Consider the following 25,938-nt stretch of genomic DNA (forward strand, 5'->3'; position numbering starts at 1 on the left):
CATGATGGATTGTGCTTGCCCATTATTAGTTCTCCGAGTGTACATTTCTTCAGAAATAAATATTTCTGTCCCTAAAGAAGATCAGGGAAAAACAACAACTCATAAGTATCTTACATACTGCACAAACTTGGTTTTGGCTCAGGGATACCAATAATTTTTTTTGAAATACCTAATATGATTTTGAGTGTTTCTAAACATGAAGGCAGATACTAACACTTCAATATAATATAGGAAGTATATGCCATTCATGTTAGAGTCAATTACAGAAGTAGAAGATTTGGAACCATTCCTTTCAGCATAGGTCATAACTTAATAGTAAATGCCTATAAAAAAGGCAGTGGGCCTTAGGAAACTAGAAAAAGAGCAAAATAAATGCAAAATAAGCAAAAGAAATAAGAATTAGAGCAGAAATCACTGAAATTGAAAACAGGAAATCAATAAAAAACATCAATGAAACCAAAAGCTGGTTCTTTAAAAAGATCAATAAAATTGATACTAAGAAAAAAAGAGAAAACAGAAAAGACTAATATCAGAAATGAAAGAGAGGATATCACTATAGATCCTCTGGAAATTCAAAGGACAATGAAAAAATGCTATTAACAACTCTAGATGAAATAGATCAATTCCTGGAAAGACGTCATCTGCCAAAACTCACACAAGAAGAAACAGATGATCTGAATAGACCTCTACCTAGGAAAGACATCAAATCGATAATCAATAGTCTTCTAAAACAGAAAGCACCCCGCCAGGATGGGTTCACAGGATGGGGTGAATTCTACCAAATATTTAAGGAAACAATTATACCAATTCTCTGCAATGTCTTTCAGAGGATAGAGGCAGAGGAAATACTTCCTACCTCATTCTGTGAGACCAGCATTACCCTAATATTAAAACTAGACAAAGATATTACAAGAAAACAACAGACCAATCTCTCTCATGAACACAGATGCAAAAATCCTCAACAAAATATTAGCAAATGAATTCTTAAAAGTATAAAAAGAATATACATCATGACCAAGAGGGATTTGTCTCAAGTATGCAAGGCTGCTTCAACATTCAAAAATCAATTAAGATAATCCATCATATCAACAGACTAAAAAGAAAAATTACATGATCATATCAACAGATGCAGAAAAAGCATTTAACAAAATCCAACACCCATTCATGATAAAAATTTTTAGTAAACTAGTAAGATAGGGGAACTGTCTCTACTTAATAAAGGCTGTCTATGGGGTGCCTGGGTGGCTTAGTCAGTTGAGCATCAGACTCTTGATTTTGGCCCAGGTCATGATCTCAGGGTTGTGAGGTAGAACCCCATGTCGGGCTCCATGCTGGGCATGGAGTCTGCTCGAGATTCTCTTTCCCTCTGCCCCTCCACACCCCTCACACACACACTGTCTCTGTCTCTAAATAAATAAAGGCTGTCTACAAAAAACTACAGCTAAAATACTGTACAGTGAGAAATTCCAACTTTTCACACTAAGACCAGTAACAAGGCAATGATGTCCCCTCTAGAAATCTTCAAAATCATATTATAAGTCCTTGCCAATGCAATAAGGCAAGAAAAAGGAAATCAAAGTTATACAGATTGGGAAGGAAGACATAAAATTGTCTTTGTTCACAGATGAAATGATCATCTATGTAGAAAATCTAAAAGAATCAACAACAACAACAAACTCCTGAAACTAGTATGTAATTACAGCAAGATTGTAGGATACAGCAAGGTTGCAGGATACAAGTAAATTGCTTTTCTGCATATTAACAAAGAGAAAGTGGAATCTGAAATTTAAAATACAATACCATCTACATGAGCACCCCTAAAACAGAAATATTTAGGTATAAATCTAACAGAATATATACAAGATCTACATAAGGAAAACTACAAAAGTCTGATGAATGTAATAAAAGAACTAAATAAGTGGATATACCATGTTCCTGGACAGAAAGACTCAATATTGTGAAGATGTCAGTTGTCCCCAACTTGATCTATAGATTCAATACAATCCAAATAAAAATTCCAGCAAGTTATTCTATGGATATCGACAAACTGATTCTAAAGTTCATATGGAAGGGCAAAAGACCCAGAATAGCCAATACAACACTGAAAGACAAGAACGTAGTTGGAGGACTGAGGCCACCTGATATCAAGATTTACTATAAAGCTACAGTAATCATGACAGTGTAGTATTGGTGGCAGAATTGACAAACAGATCAATGGAACAGAATAGACAGCCCAGAAATAAAGCCACGTAAATACATTCAATTGATCTTTGATCAAGGAGCAAAAGCTATATACAATGAAGCAAAGATAGTCTCTTCAACAAATGGTGCAGAAAAACTAGGCACGCACATGCAAAATAATAATAGTCTAGATACAGACCTTACACCTTTCACAGAAATTAGCAGAAAATGGATCACAGACTTACATGTAAAACACACAAGTATACAACTCCTAGAAGAGAACACAGAAGAAAACCTAGATAACCTTGGGTATGGTGATGCCTTTTTAGCTACAACATCAACGATATGACCCATAAAAAAATTGATAAGCTGAACTTCATTAAAATTAAAACTGTTGCTCTACAAAAGACAGTATAAAAAGAATCAAAAGACAAGCCACCAGTAGTGAGTTATCTCAACTGATTGTTCACAGAAGACAAGCCACAGATTGGGAAAAAATATTTGCAAAAGACATCTGATAAAGGACTATTGTCCAAAATATACAAAGAACTCTTAAAATTCAACAACAAAACAAGCAACCCAACTGGGGTACCTGGGTGGTTCAGTGAGTTAAGCATCTGACTCTTGATTTTGGCTCAGGTCATGATCTCAGAGTTGTGAGATCGGGCTCCATGCTGGATTTTTTCTTTCCCTCTTCCTCTGCCCCTTGCCCCACCCCTGCTCACACACATGCACACAAGCTCTCTCTCTCAAAAAAACATAAATAAAAAATTTTAAAACTTAAAAAAATTTAAACGGACCAAAGATCTTAACAGACACCTTGCCAAAGAAGATACACAGGTAGCAAGTAAGATTATGAAAAGATGCCTCACATCATAAGTCATCAGGGAAATGCAAATTAAAACAATGATGAGATACCACTACACACTTATTAGAGTGGCCAAAATCTGGAACACTGACAATACCAAATGCTGACAAGGATGTAGAGCAATAGGAACTCTCATACATTTCTGGTGAGAATGTAAAAGAGTACAGCCACTTTGGAAAACAGTTTGGCAGTTTCCTTCAAAACCAAACATCTTCTTACCATGTGATCCAGCAATCACACTCCTTAGTAGTTATCCAAAGGAGCTGAAAATGTCCACACAAAAACCTACAAAAGGATATTTATAGGCAGTTTTATTCATAACTGCCAAAACTTCAAAGAAACCAAAATGTCCTCCAATAGATGAATAAATTGCAGTACATCCAGACAATGGACTATATCTATCATTCAGTGCTAAAAAGAAATGAGCTATCAAGCCATGAAAAGACATGGATGAAACTTAAATGCATATTACTAAGTGAAAGAAGACATTCATAAAAGTCTACATACTGCGACGCCTGGGTGGCTCAGTGGTTAAATGGCTGCCTTCGGCTCGCAGGTCATGATCCCAGGGTCCTGGGATTGAACCCTGCATCAGGCTCTCTGCTCAGCGGGGAGCCTGCTTCTCCCTCTCCCTCTGCCTGCTGCTCCCTCTGCTTGTGCTCTGTCAAATAAATAAAATCTTAAAAAAAAAAAAAGTCTACATACTGTATGATTCCAACTATACAACATTCTGGAGAAGGCAAAACTATGGAGACAATAAAAAGATCAGTGGTTGCCAGGGTTGAGGGGGACCAGGTCTTGTGAGGACGGTGAAATACTCTGTATGATATTATAATGATAGATATGTCATTATATATTTGTCCACACCCAAGAATATACAACACAAAGAGTGAACTCTAAGGGAAACTACAGACTTTGAGTGATTATAATGTATCACTGTAATTTCATCTTTGGTAAAAAATGTACCATTCTTCTAAGAGATATTGGTAGAGGAGGAGGCTACCCATGAGTGAGAGCAGGGGGTATATGGGAAATCTCGGTACCTCCCTCTCAAATTTAGTTGTAAACCTAACACTATTCTAAGAAAATAAAACCTTAAAATTTTTTTAAGTGGAGTTAGGGGAAAGAGTGGTGAGTCCCAGTGATTCCACTTACTGACTGTGTGCTTTGGGGGCAGGAGCAAAGGCTATTATCTAGTTCACTCTTGTATTCTCAGTGTCTAATACAATGTCTACGTCTTGGCACATAGTAGTACTCAAAATACACTTGTTGAAAGCCTGAATGAATAAAGGAACTGCTTACATTTTTTGAAAGGTTTTCTTTTGCTAACACTAGTAAGTGACAGAACCAGGATATGAAACCTCTGCCTCTCTATACTACAGGGGTGTCTATCCAGGGATTTTAGACAGTAGTATACATGCCTATAATAGTGCTCGCTTCGGCAGCACATATACATGCCTATAATAAAGCTGCATCCATTTCTCAGAGAAGATAAAGTACCCAGCTAGGAAAAATGTCCTGGTGACAGATTATGTTTCCCAAAGATTGCCACAACCCCATCAAGAGGTAAAGCCTAATTCTCCTCCTCATGAATCTGAGCTCGATTGACCCAACCAATAGTATGCAGCAGAAGTAATGTCGTGTGACTTCCAAAGCTAAGTCAAAAATGGCCATTCGGCGGGGGTGGGGTGGGGGGAATGGCCATTCAGCTTTTGCCTGGTTCTCTTGGATACTCCCTAGAAAGCATCCTTCACTCATCATTCATTCAAGCTTCCAACAAATATTTGTTATGAATTCCTGCTATATGGCAGACCCTAGACATTGTTTTGTTTTGTTTTAAAGATTTTATTTATTTATTTAACAGAGAGAGAGACAGCAAGAGAGGGAACACAAGCAGAGGGAGTGGGAGAGGGAGAAGCAGGCTTCCCGCCGAGCTGGGAGCCTGATGTGGGGCTCTATCCCAGTACCCTGGGATCATGACCTGAGCCGAAGGCAGATGCTTAACGATTGAGCCACCCAGGCGCCCCGACCCTAGACATTATTTTAGGCACTGAGAATGCAACAGGGAACCACTCAGCCACTGCCCCTTATCCTCATAGAGTTTATACTATAGAGGAGGAAAGAGATGAAGGGCAGGTAGGACAGACTTAATACATCCTATAATTACAACTTGTAAGAGATGCTCATAAAAAAGCAAACAGATGTTCTTGAGAATGGCAAGTCAAGAAAGGACACTCCAAAGTGATGACATTTAAACAAGCCATAACAGAAGAGCTGTTAGCCACAGAGTTAGCTGTTAGGGAAAGGAATAGCATGGGCAAAGGCACTGAGGCAGAAAAGAGTCCAACATGTTCTCAGAGGAATTGAGAGACAATGAGTGGAACAGAGTGGACACAGTGGAGAATGCACAAGGACGAGAGAATAGATTTTGGAGGCAATACTGGTGGAGTTAATCATAGATCAGTGAGAGTAGCATAAGAGTAAACTCACCTCTTAAAATTATAATTTAAATATTATTTTAAAGCCAGCTTTATACAACTTCAGATATAAAACAAAAGAACTCAAGGAATAAGTGCTGATACTGAATACTATATAACTAGATGTAGTCACATAGCAAACACATTATGCAAAAAGGGGAATGTTTCCAAGACAAAGGAACATACGGTTTGAAGGCCTTCCTGTAATTAACCTCTTTAGAATTTCAGGACACAGAAAGACAGAACTGACTTTCTCATTGACTCATTAATGGTGCATTTCATAAATCCTACCTGATTTGACCTAGTTTCTTTAGCAGTCGTCTCAAAATGTTTCTCTGAAACCATAATTCATAAATGGGGAGGATGATCAAGCCTGTCACCAAAGGATGCCCTGTCTAAAAAGAAACAGCCTCTTTATAGAATTCAGAACATCAAAGGGGCTCCCTACATATCCTGCCCAAAGGCTTTGTCCTCTTACCAGGTGTCAAGCCCATGAAAAAGAAGAGATGGGCTTACACATTATTTCACACTACTGTCAAACATCTGTCCCTGCACCCAAAGACAACTAAAATAACAAGCTGAAAAAACCATTACTGGAAATGGTTCTCACAAAACCACCATACAAGCCTGAGACCTCCCAGCAAATACTACCTAAACAGCAAAGTCCTTTGGTCTAGAAGACTGTTTCTTAAATTGGTTGAAATCAGTAAGTTTCAAGTTACAAATGAGCTGATAAAATTTTATTATGGTAGTTTCAGTACACATGTTATTACTTTAATAATAAGATGGATTTTAGTCTTATAATTTGAAAGGGTTGGTGGCTTTTTCTGCATGTGCAACCTAGCCTATTTTTGTGGCTCTCAGTAGGAGCCATAAAAGGAGGAGCCCGTCAGCCCCCTCTCCAAGAACAGTCTGAATAACAGAACGGGGACTTTCTTGTCTGGACTGTTGTTGCAACACCTGTGGAACTCTCTGAAGGCATTGCTCCTCCGGGACAAGAAGCTGAGACACACCCACCCCTACCCACTATGTGATCATGAACACTTGACCAGACTAAGAACCCTCCCTTTTCCTCTCCACTGAGCCCAGGGGTGGCAAGAGATAAAAATAAAGCTCTGCTCTTGTTTTTGCTAATATCTGGTCATGACGTTTGCTCTGCTGGCGAATAACAGCTCTTATTTTCATCTTCAGAACTAGGAAATCAGTCTTTAACAACCACAAAGCAGCCTCACCAGTAAGCACAGAAAACCAAAGGAGCTTGCAGCTAATGCCTGTGGACAAGAATGCTTTAATGGTAATACCAACGAAAAGGGGATAACCTAGTATTTTGAAGTAAACCACTAAGGCACTGACTCATACTGAAGCCTTCACCTTAGGTTGAATCTTGTAGTTGACACCTGAGGGCGAAGAATGATTCTCCAGCACTAGACAATGGGATTCCTCACTGAGAATAAAATTCTCACATATGATGGATAAACAATAAATCATTTACAGAAGTGACCCAAAGAACTACCTGGAACACAGGAAATCTGGGAGCACTAGAGTCCAACAAAGATGCCAAAGAGGGAATTCTCAAGGAAGCTGAAATTGCAGCTTAGAAAAGAAGGAAACCCACCTGGCTGAAGGAGGGGAAAAAACAAAGAAAGTAGTGGAGCAACAGCTTGCATTCAAGTTCTCTGACTCCCAAGCTTAGGCTGTGACTTCCCTCTCTTATGACAGGATTATTTTGTCTGGGGCCAACAACTGATTTTTAAAAATTATCTCTTTCTTTCTCTCTCTCTCCATGCATATGAAAAAATGCCTCCATGCAATTGCTATAAAAGAGCTATCCCTAGCCCATCAAAAGGGAAAACAAAACAAAACACGGCAAAGCTGTCAAGTTGGCCTTCAGAAAGTAATTTTATGGTAATTTATTACCCCAGCATCAGCTACCCAGGGACTGGGTCATTAGGACTCTTGTTTGCTATGTCAGGCACTTTGTAGTATCCCAGATGCAGAGGCTGTAATGACCAATATAAAAAATACCAAGAAGGCCCTGTTGGAAGCACAAGTATTCACTTGTATGAACATCACCAGCAAACACTCCAAGGTAGGCTGGAGCATTGGTGAGAGTCAGAGAACCAGAGCCAGAGTCTCAACTTCTCTAGATATTCATTCTAAAACCTTGGACCCCTAACTCTCCAGGCCTTATTTCCTATGTATGGTAATAGCCCTTTACTTCCTATGTATGTAGTACTATAAAGCTTATAGCAAAAAAGCAGCAGCCCCCTATTTACTACTGATTTCTGCTTCCCAAAGGCAAGTGCTTTCAACTTTTAGCTCTTTCTCTTGGCATTTATCTCTTTATTTCAAAAAAGAAAAAAAAAAAAACACCATGCTTGTTTACTGGTTATTTATTTAATTTGGGGGGGGTGTCAATTTTAGTCATATTATCTTTCTATACAACATGATCATCACCCCCACAACTATCCATACACACTACCCCTTCCACTAACATATTCACATCACAATTTTTAGTTAAATTAATATTTAAGATACACCCACACCATGGAATATTACTTAGCAATCAAAAGGAATAAACTATTGATATACACAACCACTTGGATGGATCTCAAGGGCATTATGCTGTGTGGGGGAAAAAAAGGCCATATACTGTATGATTCCAATTATATATTTATCTTGAAATGACAAAATTATGTAGATGTAAAACAAATTAGTGGTTACCAGGAGTTGGGGATGGTGAGTGCTATGACTTATAAAGGGATAACATGAGGGAAATCTTCGGAGTAATGGAATATTCTGTATCTTCACTGCAGTGGTGGTTACCCAAATCTACATGTGATAAAATGGCACAGAACTAAACACACACATTGCACCAACATCATTTTCCTGGTTTTGATACTGTACTATAGTTACATAAGATCTAACCATTGGGGGAAACTGGGTAAAGGGTACATAGGACCTCTCCGTACTATCTTTGCAACTCCCTGTAAATCTATAATTATTTCAAAATAAAATGCTTTAAAAAATTGTCAAGGTTTACATTATTAAAATGATTTTCACAGCTAAGCCACATAATGTATTATGACTGCATTGCCTTTCTTGGACGACTAGAATTCTAGTTTTTCTTGGAATTAATAGTTGCCTCAGTTTTAATGTCCTTTTCCCCACTTCAGCTCCAAATACTCTAAAATAACATTACAGTTCCTTTTAATATGGTCAAAAATATCAAATAAAATATTGGTTGCATTTTACCTTTACTTGAAAACTTCCCTTTTGGAGGCCTCCACCCTCTGATTCCAATCTGGTAACTCTAGTCTCTAGGCCTCCTGAATAGCTGTGGTCCTGGAATAGCTCTTTACCACCATTCTGGGGTTTCTACTCATGTTTCTCTTTTATACTGGATTCCCTTGTTTCCTGGATCCATGCCTTCCTCCTTCTCTTCCATCCCATTATGATATACAAACTACTAAGTTTCTTGAGATAGCATACGTAGAAATAAATCTTCTGAGATGTTGCATTTCTGAAAATATCTTTTGGTTTTTTTCGACCTTCATATCTGATAGTTACTTTTGACTGGGTATAGAATTCTAGGTTGAAAATCATTTCCTGTCAGAATGTAAGGTCATTCTTCCACTTTTTTCTAGCTTCCCATATTGCTTTTGAGAAGTCTAGTGTCTTTCTGTATGACCTGTTAATCCTCTCTGGAAGCTTTTACAATATTCTCATTCTACCCGGTGTTTTGAAATTTCATGATGATGTATTTCTTTTTTTTTTATTCATTGTACTGAGCATACTTGACGGGGTTTTCAATCTAAACATATGTATACTTAAGTTCTAGGAAACTGTATTATGTCTGATGATTTCCTTCACCTTATGATCCAACACCCAACTATTAGATCCAGAGATCTAAAGGGAAGAAACTAGTGAAATTAGAAGGAAATCATAAAAAATAATTAAATCAATTCTTTTGAATTTAAATAACTTTTACATTAAAATAAATTTTAAACTGATCTTCTCTCTTATTTCCTTCATCATCTCCTATTTTCTACTTTGTTTTTGTTCTTTATTTCTGATTTTTTTTAAGTGTCAAAAAGTTCTTTCTTGTTCTCGGGCCATTCCTTTTTTATAATAGGACGTTATTCTTGTTTCACAGAGGCAATATCTCCTCTGAGTTTTTTTCAAATTTTCTTTTGCTCCCTACAGTGTCTCGTGCTCTCCACCCACCCCTCTTTTTTAGAGGCAGTTTGTTTCATCTGTTTATTTTCATTCTGTTATTCATGTTACAGGTTTTTTTCAAGTATCAGGTGATCATTGCCTATTCTTTCATATTTAAGAGTAAGGCACATACAGATACACTGTATGAGCAGTAGGGCATGTTAACTTCTAGGCTTCACTGTCACAAAAGAAAATAACAAACCAGTTTTTTATTGGGGAGGCCCTCAACATCTGTGAGTCAGTTTCTCAGAAAGGAATCCTTCAACCTCCCACCAGAGAAGAACAAGCCTGATTACCTATATGTCTGGGAGCTACTAAATGGATAGAGACCTTCACTTAATCTCTGGCCTCAGAATGTCACCTCTCCTTTTCTCTAAGTGTGATATTCCCAAGTCCAGAGCTTCCGTGATTTTATTTCCCCAGAGAATAAACCTCCAATGTTCTGCTGAAATAGCAAAAAGATCTGGGGTTTTAACTGTTCCTTATGTAAAACCTTTGAACTCTTGTTTTCAGCTCCACCTCTCAGCCTAACATTCAAGATGCCAAGAACCCCCGATATCTAGAGCTTTCTAGGGCTCCATACCACAAATGGCTTTTTTTTTTTTTTAAAGATTTTATTTATTCATTTGAGACAGAGATAGAGAGAGAGAGCATGAGCAGGGAAAGAGGCAGAGGGAGAGGGAGAAGCAGGTTCCCCACTGAGCCAGGAGCCCGATGTGGGGCTCGATCCCAGGACCCTGGGATCATGACCTGAGCCGAAGGCAGACACTTAACCATCTGAGCCACCCAGGCGCCCCACACAAATGGCTTACTTTGTTCATATTCACATTCCCTCTGCAGCCTCAGCGTTCTGCCTTTCCTAATCCACTAAACCATTCACCACTTGTGCCTCTTTTTCCATGTTCTCCTGTTCTCTTAGCCTTTGTGAGTTAATACTACTTTTATTCTATTTCCATGGGGTTTTTAAAAAGAGGTAAGATGTACATACTCAATCCACTTTATTTTAATCATAAGCCCCCTCATGAAGATCTTGAGAGAACAAAAGATAGAAAGAATATGAAAGTTCTTTTTAAACTTGTAAATGTTCAGGAGTAGTATTAGTGGTAGGGGTAGATGCTATTTTTAAATAGTTATTCCAATATAAAGGATTTTTCTCTCCAGTGTTCTAGAGAAGCACCAAGTTTCATAAATAAAATGGCAAAAATATTTGCAGTCTATATATCAAAAGACGAATACCTTTAATATACAAAGAGCCCCCCTCACCAAACTGATTAGACCCAAAGAACCTAGCAGAGAATATGCAAAAAATGACACACAATTCACAGAACTACAAATGGCCAATAAACATGAAAAAATATTTAACTGGTCTAGTAATTAGGAAGATAAAAATTAAAACAATGAGGTCTTTTTCTCTCAATAAGCATAGCAAAAGCTGTAGAGAGTGATAATATCCAGCGTTGACAAGGTATGATGATGTTCCCGGTGATAATCAAAAACCTAAAAATAAAAGTGCCTTCTTGCTCCTGAGTTTTTTTTAAGATTTTTTTCTTTCTTTCTTTCTTTTTAATCATTTATTTTAGAAACAACAACAAAGATAGCAAGAGAGAGCACAAGCAGGAAGGAAAGGGAGGAGCAGGGAGCCCTACGCGGGGCTCCAACCCAGGACTCTGGGATCATGAGCTGAGCAGAAGGCAGACGCTTAACCAGCTGAGCCACCCAGGCGCCCCTACTGAGTTCTAATTTTAACCCTCACTATGTGACTCTGAACAAGTCGTCTTCCCTCCTTGGGCCTCAATTTCCTCATCAGTTTTGTTGTTGTTGTTGTTTTTAGACAAGAACAAAACCCAAAATCATCAAGAGTATCTGACTTGCTTATCTTACAGGACTGTTGTGAAGAAAAAAGCAACAATGGCCACGAAAGAACTTTGTAATCTTTACAGCTCAATGCAATCCTGCACCATTTATGAGAAGGAAAATGAGAGAGTATTCATTTCTTTTTCTTCTTAAGATTTTATTTATTTGCCAGAGATAGACAGAGAGAGAGCACAAGCCGGGGGAGTGGCAGGCAGAGGGAGAGGGAGAAACAGGCTCCCTGCTGAGCAGGGAGCCCAATGTGCGACTCGATCCCAGGACCCTGGGATCATGACCCGAGCTGAAGGCAGACACTTAACTGCCTGAGCCACCCACATGCCCCACGAGAGAGTATTCTTAAAAATAAACTGCTATTGTTCTCTAAACATCCTATGAAAAAAAACAGTGAATTTTCCCAAAGAACTACAGAAAAAGAATTAAAAAGAAGAAATCTAGGTTTTGGTTTTACCACAGGACTTTAAACAAGTCCTCTAATCTCTGTGTTTCAGCTTTGAACATCTCTGGAAATCCTGTAACTCTGTGAGAAAAAGAGAAATGAAACCCTTGATCTGAAACTGTTGGAATTCAGACTTGCTAGAGTCTCTTGCGTGAAGAGGCTAAGTAGATCAGAGGCCAGCTTTGTAGAGACATCCAGTTTACTGTTCTATAAAACATTTTTTTACTGGCCAACCCTCCTTCTTGGCTTATACCAAAGAAATAGCAAAATAATGGCATGATCATACCTCTTTAAAGGCCTTTGACAAACCCTCCCTCAGTCCTGTGTACAAACAACGAACCCAGAAATACAAGCTAGTGGAAGTTTTGAACCACAACTCAGTCTTTGTACTCCACTTTCTCTATAGAGAGCAACTTGGAATAGCAACAGCAGGACTACAGCTTGGGAAGGAAACTCTCAGGGGAAAGAACTCCATAGTTCTGTCTGGAGACAGGGTAGTAAAAGGAATACCAACAGATCAAGTAAAACAATTCCTAAAGGAAATGATAAGACCTCCCCCACTGAAAGAACTAATGAGTATTTATTAAGCCCTGATCCATCCCACAGGAACTATCATACTCTCAGGAATCTTTTCCTTCAGATCTCCTAAGAACAGTCATAGCCACTAGTTAGCACTTAGCATACGCAAATACTATGTGTCAGGCACTCCACTAGACATTTTCATTTACATTAGCCAGTTTCTTTTTCAAACCAAACCTATTCTGGAAGAATTACTAGCTCCATTTTACAGATAAATAAATTCAGAACTCAGAGAAATTAATAGATTTACCCCAAATTATGGATCATTATTACTGCCATTATTATTTATCATTATTCTCATTTTAGTGAAGAGGAAACTGAGAATCAGACAGGATAAATAGCTATTAAGTTGTTAAGTAGCAGAATGGGGTTTTGCCCAGGTGACAGTGCTATTACAGCCCATGCTAATTCCACTACATCGCTTTTCCTGTTTGATGCTAAACCACAAATGAAAGTAAGATTTCAACTCTCATGAGTATGCAGTTAAAAATAAATGACATGTGCAGACTCTTTCTTCAGTTCCTTCCAAAGAATAAATGTCATCACTTCTGAAAAGCAGTTAAGCAGCAGCATTTACTGCCAGGAAAATCAAAGGAGAAGGTAACTAATTCTAAGATTCTCTAGTCAATGGTAGTACCAAAAGACATGAAGGAAAGGTGACATTGGCCCAAGGGCTTCTCACTTTCATGAGGAAATCACACTCTCATGTCAGCAATCAGTGGCCATCCCAGTGGATAATCACAAAATAACTAGCTGAATAATGTGATTAGCAAATACTGACATTATTGGTCTCTTCCAATGTGCTTAATGGAAAGCTTTTCTTGTAACAGTATCTCTCCCAGGCCATATGCAATATGCAAAACCCTTCAAGCTATGAGACAGGCACCAGGGTCCCCAACTTTGCCTGGCCGATGATCAAAGAAAGAAATAACTGACTCTGAAATCTAAATAATTTACCTAAAGTCTCTATATGTCCAGGCTCAGAAGCAACAAACACCCCAACCTCATAAATTTTGCTTCCTAATAATAATTAAGTGGTCTATCTAGTTTCAGGCCCCAGAAAAGGAAAGAAACTTGTAGGAGCAAGAGAAGAAAAGCTTAATGCAGGGAATGTATCAGAACTCTTTTGTGAGCTGCTAGTGTGGGATTTGAAAACCGAATACCCTGCTGCCAGAGAGCAAATGCTTCACAAATTGGATATCTGAAGCTCAGGCTCAAACTGGCTTACTTAAAAGGCCAATTATTAGATACACTATCATCGCAGCCTTGCAAATGCTGCTTTTTTGCTCTGTTGTTATTTCCCCAGCCCCAAACGACCAGAAAGAGAAATCAATTCCACAGATTTACATTGCCATCAGCTAACAAAAACTCTGTACTTGTGCCTTCATATGCTGGGACAAAGGATAGAGTATTCATTGTCCTGTTCAAATTTTGTAACAGTCAAACCTGAGCTCATATCCCAGCTTTGCAACTTACAGGTTGTTTTAACTTTGATCAAGTACCTTGATGTTCCTGAACCTCAGTTTCTCCATCTGTAAAATGGGGATAATACAATGGGCTCTAGGGATGAAATGAACTAAATTGCACATGACACGTAATACATTAATCTCCTTACCCTTCTGAGCAATATACTTATGTGCACAATAACTATCCCAGATTTCAGAGTGTCACCCTTCAGGAAAGGGGAGATGTTTAATTTCATACAATATATCAATATTAACAGGAGAATGTTTTTACTGTCCTCACTCTAGCATCTAATGCAAGGAATACCCATGACAGGCACAAGACAAATGGCATTCAATATGGTTTTAACTGCCAGGGAGGATGCTTAGCTCCAATTCCTTCCATGATAATCAGACTTAAGCCAACCTAGAGAAAACCTAATTTTCCCTATCTTATAGTCTTTCCTTCATCCAAAGAGTATTTACTGAGCAACTCTTTAGTGCCAGGCCCCTTCTGGGGCAATGCAGATACAGAAATAAATATGACACTGTTCCAGTCACTACCAAGCTCATGGTGCAATGAGGAAAATAAATATCAAAACAGATTATTACAATATGGAAATTATTATTTGCTTTACGGTTCCAAACCAATTCTTCGCTGCCCTGTTTTGTGATACTGGACTGGACTCTACAGGCTACATGTCTCCATTCCCAGTGGGTTCATGTCAGATTTTGCCAGTAGAGGGTGCTGGAAGGAGACTACAAAGCTAAGAGAGAAAGAGGGATTTTTTTCCCCCAGTGTTTGGTTTTCCTACAAGTCAGCAAGTAGATCAGCAGGGAGGAGGTCATGGTAGACTTCAACACAGTGGCTTTCCAGGTTCTGAGGCGAGCGCCCTCCAGCCAGTTTCTTCTTCACCACAGCAACAAGCAGCACATTCCTATGACAAGCATACACTCTTCTCTTGAGGCCTGCATTCAGCCTTGTGGCGCTCTCTTAAACTTCTAAGTTCCTTCCTCATTTGTTTTTCCTTCAGCCCTACAGATGGTAAAAGTTCTCAGCAGTTACTACCTCTATTACACCTTAGAGTTTTCTTTTTATCTCCTTTGCAATTAACCACTTTTTATCTAGTTAACAATTCTTTGTATTAAATTTTATGTGTTCAAATTACTGGTGTGGCTTCTATCTCTTCAACCAGACCCTGACTGCTGTAAGTAGGATAAATGCTATTGTGACACTGGTCATGGAGTCTAACCTCCATAAGAAAATTGGAGTTTCAAAGATGGGAAGTGACGTACCTGCCCAAGGTCACATGGTGGTAGAACTGGAACCAGAACTCCTCTATCCTGGTTCTCGATAAACAATAAGCATGTACCAAGCACCTATTCTGTGTCCATGCTCTATGTTGGCTGTTGGAAACAAAAGAGATGAACTATACCAAAATACCTCCCCTCGGGGACTCACCACCTAGTTGCGGAGGCAGACAGCAAAAAAAAAAAAAAGAGTTCTACGGCAGAGTGACAAGCCCTAAGACAAAAAGAAAAGGAATTACTAGCTCTGGGAGGGTCAGAGAAGGCTTCTTAGAGGGTCTCACTGCACCACACTTTATTCCCTTAAACTGAAGGCTTCCTGATTAGATGGTTAAACAACCTCAATATAAACCTATAACCAAGGCTTAAGAAATACAAGTAACCAAACAATAAACCTCCACTCTGGGCATAATCAGAAATATCACTAATGGAAAATCCTTCTAGAATAGGAAGCAATATAGAAACAAATTATGGATCAACACTTGTCAGTATTAACTTAGAAGGGAACTGGACTGGCTTACAAAGGGCAACAGGAGTTGGGATAAGACAAGTACCAGCTATCAGCCTAAAAAGCTCGTTAGAGGAAAGTGTAATTGTACTAAGCTCTGAAGAAACGCTGGCAAGATGAGAGCAGATGCAGCCTGTCTCAGAGAACACCTGCACATGAAGAAGAATACGCCCAGTGAGCAGTTGCTGCCACAGCCTAAGGAGAGAGGAGGCCTAGTTTACCTTACTCTCCAGTTCTAGCTGAATCAAGCTAGACGGAATTGTTCTACTGAACTGCCTAAATAAACTCTCTGCCTTTAAGCCTTAGAATGAATGGATTTCAGAACCCTAACATTTCCTGATTCACTGATAAATCCCTCCTGGAGTCTAGAACATTAGGCTATACTAGAAACTCAGTAAGTATTTCTACTTGAGAGTTTAAGTATTTCCTTGTGCCAAACTGGCAATGCAACTGTGTATCTTTAGTGTTTCCGCTTAGGGAATTAAAGTTTGCTGCAAGTCCAAACACAATAGTTCTTTATCCTCCTCCTTTACATAAATTAGAAAAACAGACTGAGAATTCCAATCAGCTGAAACCGTCCCAGGGAAGAGGACTTGGCTGTTTTCTAAGAGTTCAAACCACTGGTGCTAATATATCCATATGGCTGGCATATTTTCTCTTTTGGAAGTTCATTCGGATTGAAGGAGGAAGTATCGTGCATTACAATCAGAGAGCAAGATTTGGAGTGAAAGAAGAGAATGAGTCCCAGCTCTGTCACTCTTTATTTTGCCAGGTGACCTTGAATAAGTCATTTAATCCCTCTAAGCTTCAAATCTGCCAGACGGGGAAACAGAAAAAATATTACCTGTTCCCTGGGCTATCATAAGGATCAAATGAGGACTATTCTTTCTTGCGCTGAGCTCTAATCTTATGAATCTGACCCTCTCTGTAGAAGACCACATACAGAAAAGACAGAGAACACTAGGCGTGAGTCAGACAACCTGAGATTAGGCCCAGCTCTTCCACTCAATTATGTGATATGAACACGTAATTTAATCTCTGAACCTCAAATCGCCCTATATATATAAAACAGGAATAATTCTACCTGCCCTATTACCTTGTAGAATTACTACGAAGCTTAAAATAATGAGATGATATGGATGAAGGCAATTTATTTGACAAGCCGTGAAGTTTTATTATAATACCTCACTTGTGTGGAATTCAGTAATCCAATAACCTTGTCTTCTGGATCACATGGAGAACTAAAATTACTGCAAAAAGACCTCTTCAAAGCCAAAATAACTGTCTTTAATTCTTCACACTTTACTGCTAGTCGAATCCCTAGGGCCTCACTTTTCCTTTAAAAACACATCTAATAAACTCAGTAATTTGAGAGCACCGCATACAGTAGGTAAGAAGTGACAAAGAAACGAGAATAAACAACAAGGAGAAAAGGCAGAAATATAATTCTCAACCACAAGATATAAAAAGCACTGTATTCACAAGGAAAAAAAAAAGGGTCGTTAAGCTTGTTTTTGTTTTAAAGTATAGCACCAGAGTAGTTAGCACAGAATACAATAGTTCCCATGGGCATCAGTATAACACAGAAAGACGGGATAGTTGATGTTTATAATGATGAACGTGAATCTCAAGAAATTAAATAATATTGTCTGTTCTGAAGAGGGGAGTATATAATGTATTTGGACCCCACTTTTGGACTTTTTATAAGGCACAAAGTCATAAAAACAGAGAAATGAGAGGAGCAACAGCCACAAAATACTGAAAGCTAGAAAGCTTTCAGTGATCAATAACTGACTTACCAGACCCAAGAAAGAGGACTACTGGGGGGGGGGGGCGGGGCGGGGGGACTTGATTTGTTACTTTTGTGGGGGTTTTATACAACTCCCACAGCTTTCAGAAACTGGTAGCACGATGTTCAGGGTTTCTTTTCCCTCTGAAAAGGATAAAACAGAGAGTCTCTAGGTAAGGCAAGAGCAGGTACAGTTGAAGGCAGGGATACTATACTGAAAATAGCAATGTTATGTGAAAAGAATATCGAGGACCTCTCTGCAGCTTTCCTCTCCCATTCAGCTTCCAGACCACTAGCAGCCAGGCCTATGACATCTAGGAAGACTAGAGGATCCTTCCAGAGAATCTGACCAGCCCCAAGGGACAGACCTAATGTTACTGACATTGTAGGTGCCCCACAAATATTCCAGGCAGATTGCCATACAGTGAAGTCCACAATCAGTAAGCCCCACCCTAGTATTTAAAATTTCTAATCATCTTTTTGGTATCCCATTTTAATATGAACAGATAACCAAGGATCACCAGATTTGGGGGAAAGCTCCAGGATGAAAAACAGAATTCAGATCCTATTTATATCGAATCTGAGGATCCAGTGAAAAGTTATTTGAAAGAAAGTGTAAGTACAATAATGATGTTCTGTCAGTGATTTGTCAAAGGTTGTCAATTATTTAAAAAAATCAGAACAGATGGACCTACATCCTCAACCTGATAATAAACAGCTCTTTCCAAACCTAATGGTTCATTTTACCAGTGGCTATTCACTTCCTCAGGGGTAAGAGGTATAATAAAATATAATTTGCTAAGTCTGGCAAAATGCTGTATTATATCTGTGTTTATTTTTCTAATTCTAAAGATATCTGTTGTGAATCGACCTACATATGAATGGAGTATCCCAATGAAGGCCCTAAAGTAAAGAAGTCAGTGGATCATAAATAAAAGCATTAAGAGACCATGTCTACTAATCACTGATGCTACAACATGTAGTTAGATTTTTCTATGTACAAAATTCTAGATGAACCTAGAGGAGGGAAGTCTCATCCCATGGCACCTCACCTTCAGAAGTCAGGGAGCACCTCACAGAAAACATAGTTCTTGAGAGAAGTTTTAAAGAAAGAGCAGAAGTTTGTCAAGTAAAACAGAAGAATAAGAAAGAGGGGAAGTAAGGCTAGCAGAAAGGCTACCACGGGCCAGAACATATATGAGGGCAGAGGGGATGAGAAGCTGTGAATGACAATGTCACTGGAGCACAGGCAAGAGCAGTGGGAAATGAGGCTAAAAGGGTAGGTAGAGATCAGATTAAGGAAGACCTCGTATGTCATAGAAGGAATCTGGACTCTAACCTAAAGGCAACTGAAAGCCAGTGAAGAGTTTTAACATCCAATTAAGATGATCAGATTTGAATCTTGGAAAAGATCATTCTGATGATATTATAGATTTGGGGGATGGGAAGGGAAAGGTGATGGCTACAACCTTCCAAGCAATGTACTTACTGTTCCCAAAAGGCAGGTTTCACACTTAACAAAGGTTCTGTTCTCAGCTTACTCAGATTATTGTACCTCTAAGAGACCAACAGCTACCAGAGACACTAATGGTCCCCCTGAAGAAACCAGCATCCCAAGACCTCAACTGCCAGGTTCTTTCTTTTTCCCTCCTAAGGTCTTCTTTAAAGGCACAAAGATGGGGCGCCTGGGTGGCTCAGCTGGTTGGGCGTCTGCCTTCGGCTCAGGTCATGATCTCAGGGTCCAGGGATAGAGCCCCACATCGTGCTCCCTGCTCAGCAGGGAGCATGCTTCTCCCTCACCCTCTGCCACTCCCCCTGCTTGTGCTCTCTCACTCTGTCAAGTAATAAAATCTTAAAAAAAGAAAAAAAGGCACAAAGCTTATGTCACCTAACCAGAGTATATCTCTCAGCCTGGTTTCAAGGAAGATATGCATCTACCCCAAGTCCTTCCTTTCCAATTCCCTTCCAATTCCCAATGACTGTTGCAAATTCCAGCCACTTCTCAAAGCTATGTTACACACACACACACACACACACACACACACATATATGTGTCTGATTTCTTCATGTACATTCCTTAAGGAGATGGGAAGAAAGATGGAAAGGAATATTTAATGAGCACCAACTTAAAGCTTGATTTTTTCCTCTAAGTTCTCATTTAATCCACAACCTTAAGCAAGGTAGATATTTATATTCCCACTTTTAGAGATAAAGAAATTATCACTCAAAGAGATTAAATGATATACCCAAGATCACAGAGCCAGTGTAAAACAAAGTTGAGATTTAAAGCCACAATGCCTATGGGTTTACCAAGGCTTTTCTACCACATCACACTAGGTTTCCCTATATCTTATTTTATTCATTACTTAATCTCCACTTTACTCAGTCTATTGAACTGCATTATATTGAGCCACTCACAGAACAGAGCAACAACCTGGAAAAACAACAAAAAAAGTGCAGATGGAAAACTTGGACAACAGATGTAGGTAGTAGTAACAGTAGAAGCAGCAACAGCATGCAAATCCCAACAAGCTCTTTGGAGCCCTAGCAGATACTGGTAAGGACAGAAATAGCCAAAACCCATGCTGACAGACCTCCATTCCAAAATTTTATCTCCTCTTCAGCCAGCCCCAGCAGAGTCCTTGGTAAAATATTGCCTAGCCAGGCACACAACACAAATGAATTCCAATAAGCAGATGCAATCTCTCCCTAAGGCATTCCCACTCTTACACTAGGAACTGGAGAAAGCTTTTGTTCTCCATCTGAACAACTGCCTGCAAGCACTTGGTGGTAAAAGGAAATTGGGTTTGAGAAGCAGATGGCTTGTCAAAAAGCCTAAAACCTAAGGTGAAAAGGAAGCAATTTACTACAATCAAACACTCCAAAAGAGAAACCAAGCTTCTCTGAGATGACAAAGAATACCATCATAGTCATGCTTTGGTCTCCAAACAGAGGGTCCCCAAAACACCTTGTAGAAGCAGAAGCCAAATCTTACACACTAGGCTCTAGGTACACTGGTCCATAGTTATAACCACAGGTTAATACTAATAATCTGGATTTTTCTAAAAGTAAGCACTTGTTTACAACAACTGTGTTTAGTGATGGAGATTTGACTATTGGAAGGACTCTGTCATAGAAGGAAAGTACTTTTAATACCAATTAGACCCTCAAAATAATAAGGGGAGAGAGGAAGGAACTTAAAGGTTAAATAAGATAATGTAAGTAAAGAGCCTAGAAAGTGAGCTGGCACAAGGCAGAAGTCTAATCAGTGTTTGCTCAACTAATCTGAAAAAGAGGAGAAATTAGCATTTATTTAGTACCGTCTTTTGTTTTTTTCTTTAGTACCTTCTGATTATCAAAAATTACCTTACCAGTTTTCATATACTTAATCTCATTTAACCCTCAAAACAATCCAGAACAAGTGTTAATCATCCTCATTTTATATATAAGAAGAGAGGTTCAAAAAAATTAAGCTACTTACTTGGTTATTCAGTTATTAAGGGGCAAAAAGTTCTGATTTGTTCAGAGTGTCAGCAAATTATACTGAGCAAAAAATAATGCCACCTCATATTTGGATAATGATTTAAAGTTTTTTTATTGCACAACAAAACATGTGAAGGTAAGCGCTGAACTGGGAATTGGAATACCTGAGTTCTAGTGTTAACTGTGCCAAACTGCTATGCAGCTTAAACTAAGCCCTTCCTCTCTCTAGATTTTAATTTTCTGACCTAACTCAATAGTGGTACATTCAACTGAAAGACGAGTTAAGTTATCTTGAAACTCCAGGAACATAGGACACACAATCAAGACCCTCCTAGACAAGAAATTCTCCGTTGTTGCCTGGTATTCACTCTGCTCTTCCTCTGGTTATACTCTCAGCACTAACAGCTTGCCTCCACCTGTCCATCAGCCATTTCTAAGCCAGAAGCATCCTTTCCACTGCAGCTCACCACCTGTGCTGGATGCTTCATTAAGTGTGAAGCTGATACTGTATTTTGCTGGAAGCCTGGTGCACAAATGTTACCTGGAGATGAATAAATCATTCCAGTTGTGTTGGGTTGCAATTGTAAGGGCAGCAGCTGTGGGTCTAAAAACAGATGGTCTTATAAGGATGGAAGACTTCCCTCCTATCTGATTTTCCTAAGGCAAGCAGGTTTGGGTCAGCAGGAAACCTGGCTGGCAAGTGCCTGAGTAGATCCAGTGATGAGGAAAGATGACAGAAATGCACAGTTTCTTTCCATAACAAATGAATATATTAGAGGCTGCAATTATCAGAATTTCAAACCCTTATTTTTATACCTATTCATCAACTTCTAAATCATTTTCATTTCAGTCCAACACTTCTTTCCTTGATTTCAATACAATGATGAGCTCAGGGAGAGTGCCTAGCCTGGGCACAAAAACAGAACTTTAAGATCTGCTAAGACAAATTGGGGGGGGGGAAAAAACCAAAAAACAGAGAAAAACAGACTAAACTTATCGGATGACAGTGGAATGAGTGCGTAGGATATGGTCAATAATAGTAGGTGTGTAATAAACTTATGTTTAATATCATAATATGCCAGGCACCATCCTAGGTGTTTTATATACATTCTCTCATTTAATTCTCAAGATAGCCTGTATTTTATCAGTTCCATTTTATAGATAAGGTAATTAAAACTCAGAAAAGTTCAGGTACTCTCCCCAGAGTCACACAGCAAATTAAGTGAAGAGAGTCACAACAGACCACCACCCCCCCAAGGCTAAATGAATCCAAAGCTCTCTTCATCTTGTTTGTCAACCTCCTATCCTACACCAAGGGCCTTCCCGCTGTTCCTCAAACACTCATTCCTACCTCTGAACCTTGCTGTTTCTTGTTTCCTTCATCACATCTTCTCATGGCTTTCTACTTTTGATCATTCAGGTCTCTGCTCAAATGCCATCACTTCAGAAAGACTTCTCCTGATCATTCCCCCAACATATTCTGTTCCCTCATCTTTGCTTTTTTCTTTTTTTAAATTATGGCACTAACTTATTAGTTTATTTGTTTACTGTCAGTCTTATCCACTAGAATGAAAAATCAAAGTTAAAAAAAGGACTTTGTCTTGGTCACAACTGTATTCCCAGCACTCAGAACAGTGTCTAGTACATTGTAGGTACTCAAGAAATATTCAATGAATGAATGAATGAATGAATGCCATATGCTCAAAATCACAGAGCTCTAGAATATTAGTGTAAAAAGATAGCTGTTACACAATATAAAGAGCATAGGCTTTGAGATCAGGCAGATCTGGGTTCGTGTCTCTAACTGACTATGACAGTGTGACTTTGGACAAGTCTCTAAGCTTCTTTAATCTTCTCATCTGTAAAATGGGCATAAAAATATAAGTTCCATAAGGTTGTTATAAAAATTAAATGTGATAAAGACATGAAAATGCTTTATGCAAACTATAAAGTTTGTTTATTATGATGATGGGGAGAAGTTTCAAGACCATCTAATCACTAATCTCTAATCACTTTAGAGATGACCCCAAGGCCCAAAAAAGTAACATGAACTGTCCCATGTCCCACAGTTACTTAGAACCAAGTAGACTCCAGGACGGCAGGCAACCAAGCTGGGACACTTGCCACTACCCTCCACAAATTACTTGGCCTCTGGTACTTCACTTTCTCTTGATCCTTCTTCTACCTCAATGGCTATCCCTTTGATCTCAACCTCCCTATGTCAGAACATCCAGGACTGTCAAATCTCCTCTGCTCTATCTACACACGTTTCTTAGGTGATCACAGCTACTCTATGGCTATACATATGCTAATGACTCCCAGATTTAGATCTCTAACCTGGATTTCTCTGAATTCTAGACTTCTAAATCCAACTTCCTACACGACATCTCCTTTTGTTTGTCTAACAGCCATCTAATATGTAATATGTCTAAAACTAAATACCTGATCCTTCCCTATAAATCTGCGCCTCCCAGTCTTTCCCATCTTTATAAATGGTAACTCCAATCTTACAGCTGCTCAAAGCAAAAACCTTCCCTTTCTTACTCTCAACAGTCCTCATTCAACCTATCGGCAAATTCTGTCAGCTCTACTTCCAAAACATACCCTGATTCCAACAATTTCTTACCACCTCTACTGCTACCACACTGGCTCAAGCTTTCATTATCTCATCACCTAATTCTTGTTAACAGCCTTCTTTCTGATACCCCTGCTTCTGCCCTTGCCATCTATCCATCCCCTGACCCCTTCTCCTCAGAGGCCAAAATGGCCCTTTAGATTCAATTCAGATCATGTCACTCCACTCTGTTCAATATCCTGCAATGGCTGCTCATCTCACTCAGAATAAAAAATACAAGGTCATTACCATGGCCTACAAAACACCATGTAATCTGGCTCCCTTCTACTATCTATCTTACCCCCTACCATCATCTTCTTTGCTCATTGCACTACAGCCACACTGCAATAAAATTAAATTTTAACACCATAATTCATGTTCTTTAGGAACCACTCCGAAGTGGCCAAAAACACAGACCAAGAACATACAAGCCTCAGATTCTTTAATGTGAACAGCAGGGACATTCTTCATTCTTTCCCTTCTTGTTCATTGATAAACCTGGCACAACCCCACCTCAGGAATTTAGCATTTATAGCTCTCTCTGCCCATTCTTCCCTTAAATTATCAATATGACTTGTTCCCTCATTTCATTAAGATCTCCACTCAAATTTTACCTCACTAGAGAGGCCTAGGTTAGCCAATCCTATCAAAAATAGCTCCCTCCCTTTCAATAACTCCCTTTCCAAATATATTGCCTAATTTTTCCTGTCTCTGCCCACTAGAGTGCAACTGAAAGCCAGGGCTTTAATTTATTCACTGCTGTGTCCACAGTGCCAAGATCAAATTTTAAGTGCTCTATAATCAATACCAGTAATCAATTCAGCATTAACTGTTCTTTAATTAACATCTCAGTCTGGTCTTGCCCTAAACAGACTAAATATTATTTGAAAATTTCTCATTTTTGGATATCCTTCCTGAGAATTTTCAATTCAACCAGTGATAGAATTAACTAAAAAAAGCAAAGAATAAGATGAAGCCATATTTTTCTTCTTCTGGAATCCTCTTATAATCAGCTAACAAATCACTAAATATTAATAAGCACCCTTGGGTGCAGAGCACTATCTTATTAAAGAAGGATATTATTACATAGCAAGTTAGTAAAACACAGAGATGGGAAAATAAGCACATGAAAAGATGCTCAGCATCATTAGCCATCAGAAAGTTGCAAATCAAATCACAGAGATATATCATACTTTACATTCACTAAGATGACTAAAATCAGAAAGATAAGTGCTGGAGAGGATGTGGAGAAACTGAAACCTTTTTTTAAAAAGATCTACACCCAAAGTGAGGCTCAAACTCACGACTCCAAGATCAAGAGCCACACGTTCCACCAACTGAGCCAGCCAGGTGCCCCAGAAATTGGAACCTTTATACACTGCTGGTGAGAATGTAAAATGGTACAGCCACTTTGGAAAACAGTTTGGAGTTCCTCAAAAGGTTAAACATAAAGTTACCATATGATCCAGCAATTCCACACCTAGAATGCATTTCCTCCATTTGAGAAATGAAAACATGTCTACATAAAAACTTATATAAGAATGTTCATAGCAGCATTACTCATAATAGCTAAAAAGTAAAAACCACCCAAATGTCTATTAATGATATGATGAATAGATTAATAAATGTGGTATATCCATCCAAGGGAACATTAGGAAATAAAAAGGAATGAAATATTGATACGTGCTACAACATGTATAAACCTTGACAACATTACACTAAATGAAAGAAGCCCAGTCACAAAAGGCCATATATTGTATAATATTTATGTGCAATATCCAGAATAGACAAATCTACTGTAGAAAATAGATCAGTGGTTGCCTAGAGCAGGGAGAGATGAAAGAAGTATGAGGTGACTGCTAAAGGCTATCTATTTCTCTTTGGGGTAAAAACATGAAAGTGTTCCAAAACTAATTGCGATGAGGGTGGCACAATTCTGTGACTATGCTAAAAGCCACTGAACCATACACTTTAAATGGATGAATTGTATGGTATGTGGATTATTGCTCAATAAAGCTGTTATTAAAAAAAATTTTATAACATAATCTGGGGTTCATTTTAGGTTCCATTTAGCAACGTTCTTACCATTCACATTCAACTTAACATTTACTGAATGCTAAATAACTCTCACCTTTTTTTTTTAAGATTTTATTTCTTTTTTTA

General features: G+C 38.7%; 1 protein-coding gene across 9 annotated transcripts in view; it reads right to left on the reverse strand.

Annotated features, from left to right (window-relative positions):
- Positions 1–25,938, reverse strand: part of FAM168A (family with sequence similarity 168 member A) — a 186,957-nt gene that overhangs the window by 102,413 nt on the left and 58,606 nt on the right. The gene's annotated exons all lie outside the window — the stretch shown is intronic.

This window comes from Eumetopias jubatus, unplaced genomic scaffold, assembly GCF_037043125.1.
Source record: "Eumetopias jubatus isolate StellerSeaLion01/CBP00866 unplaced genomic scaffold, mEumJub1_p1.0 scaffold_13, whole genome shotgun sequence".
Classification (NCBI taxonomy): Eukaryota; Metazoa; Chordata; class Mammalia; order Carnivora; family Otariidae; genus Eumetopias; species Eumetopias jubatus.